We start from the raw sequence: 7805 nt of genomic DNA on the forward strand, positions 1-7805 counted from the left end.
TCTGCACACGCAAACAAAGCCAAAACCTAGATATTTTAGGCAATATAGAAATCCTGCCCAGGACGCGTCCTGGGAAAATGGCACGTATGGTCACCCTAGGTTAGAGCATCAAAAACGCCTAAGGTAACTGCAACAAGCACATGCTCCCCTATACGCTCCAATAAAGGCAGTTTTAATATACACAAATTAGACACCAGTGACTACAAACACACTCACACAACTGCAGCCACAAGGCAACGACACTGTAGGGAGAACAATGCACTAATGAGGCTAAAATGAATGGTGGGATGTGTGACCCTGATCACACATATGATGAGAGCTTGACTCGTTTCTTACTAATTTCACGGTCTAATTCTGAATCTGTCGAGACAGACGACTTTGGCACACTTTCATGCGGCTAATTAAACAGCACAGACCGCAATGGAGGCTGTAGAGGTGAAAAATACCTCACCTTTAAAACAACCTATCTCTCATTGTGGTTTCGAATGACCATCTTATGGAGGTGGCATTTCACAGTGATGTGTCAGAGTCTCTGCTGAAGGTGCGTGTTGAATTTTGTACCATGTGTTGATGAAGAAAAAGGTCAACGTAAAAAAGCAGGGCAGGGACTTCAAAAGCACTGGGTCAAAAAAGGCGCTAAAATGCTATTTGTTTAAACAAAAATGACAAGAACTATATATAAACTAAACCAAAACATCCCATCTTCATCGTGCGCTGGAAAAGTCAATAAAGCTCAAAAACATTCTCGCAACATGAAAAGCGTGTGAATCTGTTTGTTGCGATGAAGGGTTTAAGAAGCTCTCACGACATTCACTCTCCAGGGCCCAGCATAAAGAGTCTGTGTTAAGGGTCACTGTACGCTGGGAACCCCAATGTGGGCCGTAGACATCCTTTCCCACACTCTTCTCTGAATGTGAGCCCGCGTGTGCACATATGTATGCGCCGTACATCTGTGGGTGTGTAAAAGTTACACACAAGATCTAAAAACAACCACAGCAAAGGAATGTCAGTGAGTGTTTGCGAGCACAGACTCGGGAAAATGGAAAATCTTAGAGAAAAACATTAAGGTCATGAAAAAAAAGAAAACAACTGAACGTGTTTGAGTATATGAAATTTAAGGGTGGCAATGGCTCGGGCTTTTGGCTAAGAACTCTTCTTTGTAATGGAAATGCATAAGTGCATATGAGTGGCGTGCCTTAACGACAGCAACATTTACAAGACACAGGAGGCCCTAACAGAGTCAAATCAAGCACTGCTACATAGCAGACAGCTTTCCTTTCAGTTGCAGAGAGTTCGCACTTAGCTTTCACACAGGTACACAAAAAGCCTAGCCATTACAATGACAATAGGCCGTCGGTGGGGCTTTTCTTCACCTCCGAGCTTTGATCGTCATCATTACATGGTCAGAGAGGTGATTTATGACAGGCCCTAAATCAACACGCACCGCCCACCTCTCTAATAACGTCTTCAAATGCACCATTGTCGAGCCGCAGCTAAGATCTCCTCGCAGGGAGACAGGCGTCGCCAGAGTGCGGTATTTATGACTACTGTCATAATCCTGTGAGAATTTATGCTCGGCTCTCAGGCTGTGTAGCCTAATTCATATTGTACTGCTGTGTATAAGCTGGATGTCATTAATATAATCAATAGCTGTGAGTGCAAAGGAAGGCGTGAATCGGCGTCCCCCTATGGAGTCTAACTGTCGGCTCTTTACAGATTATTCACAGTACATTTGGCCAGAATTTTCGCATCAGCCTTCGGGGAACACGGTTCCCCTCTCATTTCCTGTCCGCAAAAACCACATTATGTTCATTTCACACCTGGTCTCTTGTAACAACACCTCCTACATCTCTCTGTCTTTCTCTTTCATACGCACACCATCCTTTTATGCCCTACCGTGCCCTCTCAGAGACGTGCTCATATATATACTGTCGAGAAGGCCATTGTGTTGTTGCGCAGGGGGAGGTTAACAGATTTAACAGGCTAATTACTATTCTAAAGCCTCCACCGCTGACATGCTTTAAAATTGCTGTATGATTTTCTCTCTCCCTCACTCTCACGGTCTCGCTCTCCTTCTTTCTTCTTTAGAGACTTGTAACAAGGAATTCATCATTGTACCAACGCTCACCCTTCCTCTGCCAGCAAAAAAAAAACATGAGAATATGAGGATGGCATACCTCTGCCAAGACAAGGTGATTCTAGGGAAAATAAAGCAATAAAAGCATTTACGTAACCACCGTGGCAGGAGTCGGATTCCTGGATGAGGCACAGCGGTGGCACTGTGTCATGGCAACGCACTCAGTCAATGATTGTTCTAACCCCTCCCCATCCTGGTTTCAACACGATAATTAAAGAATTAATTTAAAGCGGTGACATTTATGAGGGTTCAGGAGTCAGCTCTTGTCTGAAGCCAGGAGAATGATTGACTCAGAAGGAAGTGTGAGTGCAGCATCTGTCCTAGGTTAATGGTTAACTCATCCGGCTCAACGGACATTTTAGTGCGTACCTGAAGTGCGTATTCGAAAAATATAGCATAAAAGCCGAAGATTTATTTGCTTACTGTTACACGAGGTAAGCCGATAGACTAACCAATTGAATAATGTTGCCGATTAATCAGCAAGGAGATCGAAAAAGTGTGTAGTGACCTGTGAATAAAACGCATTCATACGCGCTCATTCTCATGGAGACCATGAAAACGAATCCTCCTGAAACCACATAAATGAGATAAAATGAAGTAGTTCAGCAGGCGATAAACACTAACCAACCACATTCTAAACAGTGAGTGTGTCAAGACTTTGATGCCAGCGCCCACAGCAATGAGTTGAGTTCATATGAGCTTTTGTCCTCGGCTGCAGCCATCTAGGCTCTACGGGACACCAGCTCCACGGTGTTCAGTGACCCGTTCAGGATGGGTGGTCCAAGGCCCCCCTCCCTAGCCAAGTGCGAGGCACAGAGGATTACTTTAATTATTTCATTCAACCATTGTGGGGCCAGATTAGTCTGCACCCGCTTTCAGATGAGATGAACTGCTGCCCCGCTGCTGTCTACCAAGGCTGGCACACAAACTCTCACACACATTAAAACCCGGCTAAACACACACACACACACACACACACACACACACACACTGACAGACAAAGACGGGAGGACTGCTGCTAATCTTATGGGTTAAACAGACCAGGCGCAAGGAGAGGATAAAATTAATAACATTTTAATAAAATTAGCAAAATAGGCATAATATTTTTATTTAATGTATATGTATTTATTTTGAAACTATGTCAAAATGGGAAAATAATGAAGGACGGTAAAGCTCAACACTAGGTTATAGCTCGCTATTAATCAAAAATATAAAAAGAAAAAAACGATGACACAGTAAAGACTAGAAACTCTTCAAGCATGCATCTTGTAACTTTTGAGTCTTACCGTTCAATTGGGGACAGTAGTGTATATTGTTGACTACTTCACTACCACTCTGTCCAGCTTCCCTTCATTTACAGTCAAATCGACATGTAATTTGTAATAAGTGCCAAATTAAAAACATTTACAGGAGGTCACTTGGAATAAGTGAGGTAGCCTACACTTTAATCTCAATGAAAACATCAATCTTAAATGTGCAAGCATAATCTCTGCTTTCTAGAATGTTGAAGTTTCGGTTCATTCAAGCGATCACCTTAAATTTGTCTCTCAGTGTGTGCGCGAGGAGTCTCATTTCCTCCCGTTTCGCTGGACTCTCGTACTCAGTGTGGAGCGTTTACGCCCATCAAGTTTACTAAGGGCTGGCTATAATGAGGAGACACGTTGTATCATGATCAAATGCCCGATATGTGCGAATTATTCAATGTCTTTCAACTTTTTAAAGGGACGTTCTATAGAAGACTAGCAGGACGCAATTAGTTGAGCGACGAAAATAGTTTCGGTACATTAAAGAAATGGAGGAGGAAAACAAGAGAAGGTGTGTATACTATCCACAGATCAATAATATACTGGAACAGCACGAGGATCTCACTCAAGTGCCTGTGTGTTGTGCTGATGCCTACAGAACACGATCTCGATGAGAGCGGAAGGGAAATGACTTTACCTGCGGATGAATGCGCTCCGAGTTAGATCAGGTCATTTGCAAGCCATTGCGGACTTCTGTACAATAGTACATCCGGCTGAACGCTTTGCCTACAAATGAACCACAGAAAGAATCGAGATGTCCGATCACAGCTGGGCGGAATAAAGCTCAAGCCTTCAAAGACGGGAGGACTGCTGCTAATCTTATGGGTTAAACAGACCAGGCGCAAGGAGAGGATAAAATTAATAACATTTTAATAAAATTAGCAAAATAGGCATAATATTTTTATTTAATGTATATGTATTTATTTTGAAACTATGTCAAAATGGGAAAATAATGAAGGACGGTAAAGCTCAACACTAGGTTATAGCTCGCTATTAATCAAAAATATAAAAAGAAAAAAACGATGACACAGTAAAGACTAGAAACTCTTCAAGCATGCATCTTGTAACTTTTGAGTCTTACCGTTCAATTGGGGACAGTAGTGTATATTGTTGACTACTTCACTACCACTCTGTCCAGCTTCCCTTCATTTACAGTCAAATCGACATGTAATTTGTAATAAGTGCCAAATTAAAAACATTTACAGGAGGTCACTTGGAATAAGTGAGGTAGCCTACACTTTAATCTCAATGAAAACATCAATCTTAAATGTGCAAGCATAATCTCTGCTTTCTAGAATGTTGAAGTTTCGGTTCATTCAAGCGATCACCTTAAATTTGTCTCTCAGTGTGTGCGCGAGGAGTCTCATTTCCTCCCGTTTCGCTGGACTCTCGTACTCAGTGTGGAGCGTTTACGCCCATCAAGTTTACTAAGGGCTGGCTATAATGAGGAGACACGTTGTATCATGATCAAATGCCCGATATGTGCGAATTATTCAATGTCTTTCAACTTTTTAAAGGGACGTTCTATAGAAGACTAGCAGGACGCAATTAGTTGAGCGACGAAAATAGTTTCGGTACATTAAAGAAATGGAGGAGGAAAACAAGAGAAGGTGTGTATACTATCCACAGATCAATAATATACTGGAACAGCACGAGGATCTCACTCAAGTGCCTGTGTGTTGTGCTGATGCCTACAGAACACGATCTCGATGAGAGCGGAAGGGAAATGACTTTACCTGCGGATGAATGCGCTCCGAGTTAGATCAGGTCATTTGCAAGCCATTGCGGACTTCTGTACAATAGTACATCCGGCTGAACGCTTTGCCTACAAATGAACCACAGAAAGAATCGAGATGTCCGATCACAGCTGGGCGGAATAAAGCTCAAGCCTTGCCGTGTTTTCACACCTGTTTCTCTCAGCCGGACGAACAGGTTTAAAAGCAACCCGACGACGGGAGCGGCCAGAAAGACCGGATTCCGCTGTTGTGAAAGGCAATGCTTTCGATTGTTCAGTAACGATTACTGGTGACTGAGTACAAGGAAAGATATCAGTGCGTCACGTGAAATGTTGACTAGTCGACATTATGTGGGTAAAATTAAGCGAGGAATTTTTAAACGCACTGAGATGGAAAAGTTGGGCTATGTGAGAAATGCGCAAAATCGAGAGCAACAGGTGTTGTGGGAGCGAGCAATAACCGAATAAGAAAACAAACTTAAGGGTTTACCTATACAAGCTCACAACATACATACAAATTCATTATTCTGTCTACTATGAACAGTGCTTACAAGCGTCGAACAAGTTTACATGCAATAAGCGCAGTTCCTTGTGAGGGTTGTTTTCATCTATAATGCGCTAATTCTCGAGCGCACTGGAAAGACTTGAATATTACATTTTAGAGTGAGGAATCGATTCAAATCCACGCGAAGATAAACTGACCGGCACTTGAGCTAGTTGAAGATGTTCAATCTCTGTGGATCCATGGGGTCAAGGGCTTATTTTCTATATGTGGAAATGCATTGGCGATCGAGTTTCTTGTATTAAAATCAATAGCAGTAGTGTAGGGAAAACATGTCACATGCGAGCTAAGCAGCTCTGAGGACAATCGAGGGCGATGTTAACTTGAGATAGGCTATCGATAAATTCGGGATATTTAAACTGAGGGGTGCCCAGCACTTCACAGTTATTTGCTCAGCGTTTATTATAATGAAAATCAACCTTGTGTCGGGTGATATTATACTTCTGTCGTAATTATGATTTACACACATGCACAGGAAATAAAGAAAAGTATCTCTACATAGCTCCTATTATATCCTCATTTACGGACAACATGAGAGCGCATACATTGTTAAGACGAACAAATGTGCAAATGTATATAATATCGATAGCAAAAATCTCATATACCTTTACGGATAGTTACTCCTCTCAGTTGTAGGCTAGTCTTGATCGATGGAGTCGGACAGAGAGCCGCGTTCCCTTTGCACGCCACAAATCAAGCGCTTTGGAAATCCAAAATTCAGCACCACCGCAATACTGTCGATACAAAAACAGCACACTTTTCCGCTGTCGGGTCTCTTGTTTTCCTTAAAATTCCTCTTTTTAACACGAAGGGTCCGCTAGAACTGTAGCGAAAAGTGTCACGTCAGAAAATAAGAGCGCGCAACTTGGCTGATGGTAGTTATACACATCAGAGAGAAGTGTCCTCTCTTTGCGCAAGAAAGGAAACCCCGAAACCAGCGCTACTCCGGACCGGGCTCACAGCATCCCGAAACCTCCAATTCCACACGACAACATCCACCAAAAACTTCAACCTTCAGTCAACAACTGTCTGTGCGTAAAAGTGAAAACAGAAACATCTTCCAAGGCTATGTCCGGTAGTGTCCAGTGCGCGTGCTCTTATCACCAGTTCACCATTCAGTGTTACTGAGGACGCCGGGGCTCGCGCTCTTACCGCAGCTCACCGCGCGCGTGTATACTGTGGATAGCCTATGTGAGAGTGAAGTGATTTCCGACCGATTGCGCTCTCGCTCGCTCGCTCGCTCAGTCCCTCATACAAGAACATCATTTTAAATCGTCGAGGGCGGAGCTTTGTGAGACGTGCTTCTGTGGACTCCACAACAAAACCTCATTCGTATTTACCCAAACATTACCAAGTGCCAGTGTTGCCATATCCGCTTTAAGCGAACATGCTTGTTTAGTCATACAGAAAGGCTTTTAAATATGAGCAACTGAGTTGCTGCTGTCAAGTGTACAGTTTGAGCTATGCTCTATATAGTTCCCATATCCAAATATCTCTCTGTATATAGATACTTCCCAACGTTATTATGCAAATGAGGATGATGTCCAAAATAGCAGTATCATATTCATAGTGAAATAGTGAGCAATACTGAAATGACAGCTGCACTACCAGGAAAGTTGTTCCACGAGGTTAAATTGTACCTACAAAAGTAAATTGTGTTTGCAGCTGTTGTTAGTACACACTAGGTCAAAAAGCATACGGGTCAAAGGACAATGACAACATGAATGTAGTATGGCAACGTATTTATACTACAACCAAATAAAATGTGTGATTCATCAACAGTCAACAACTTCTAGACCACTGGGATTTAAGCATTTATTTAAATTGTATATGCAAGATATTTTAATTATTTTTTTGTAGGCTAAATTGATTTAATTCGACTCAATCCTTTTGGTGAGGCATGTCACATGCACTTGCCTGTTTCTCTTCTGTGATCTGTCAACACTGCCAAGAGGTATACCTCCTAAACTTCGCATGCAGAAAAACTTTGGGATGCGTCTGGCGACCACACTGAATAAACGATTATTTTCGTCCCCTTTTCAACCCGTGTCACGCTGCGCGCGCATC

At 42.5% G+C, this 7805-nt stretch overlaps 1 protein-coding gene across 3 annotated transcripts in view; it reads right to left on the minus strand.

Moving 5' to 3' along the window:
* Positions 1-6931, minus strand: part of LOC107680965 (protocadherin-1-like) — a 182433-nt gene extending 175502 nt beyond the window's left edge. For all 3 annotated transcript variants that reach the window (XM_016477063.1, XM_016477064.1, XM_016477065.1), the window contains exon 1: positions 6344-6931. The gene's annotated coding sequence lies outside the window, so the exon portion shown is untranslated. The remainder of the gene's footprint in view (positions 1-6343) is intronic.
* Between the last annotated feature and the right edge of the window lie 874 nt (positions 6932-7805).

The sequence above is a fragment of the Sinocyclocheilus anshuiensis genome, unplaced genomic scaffold, assembly GCF_001515605.1.
Source record: "Sinocyclocheilus anshuiensis isolate Anshui unplaced genomic scaffold, SAMN03320099.WGS_v1.1 scaffold20, whole genome shotgun sequence".
NCBI classification, from domain to species: Eukaryota; Metazoa; Chordata; class Actinopteri; order Cypriniformes; family Cyprinidae; genus Sinocyclocheilus; species Sinocyclocheilus anshuiensis.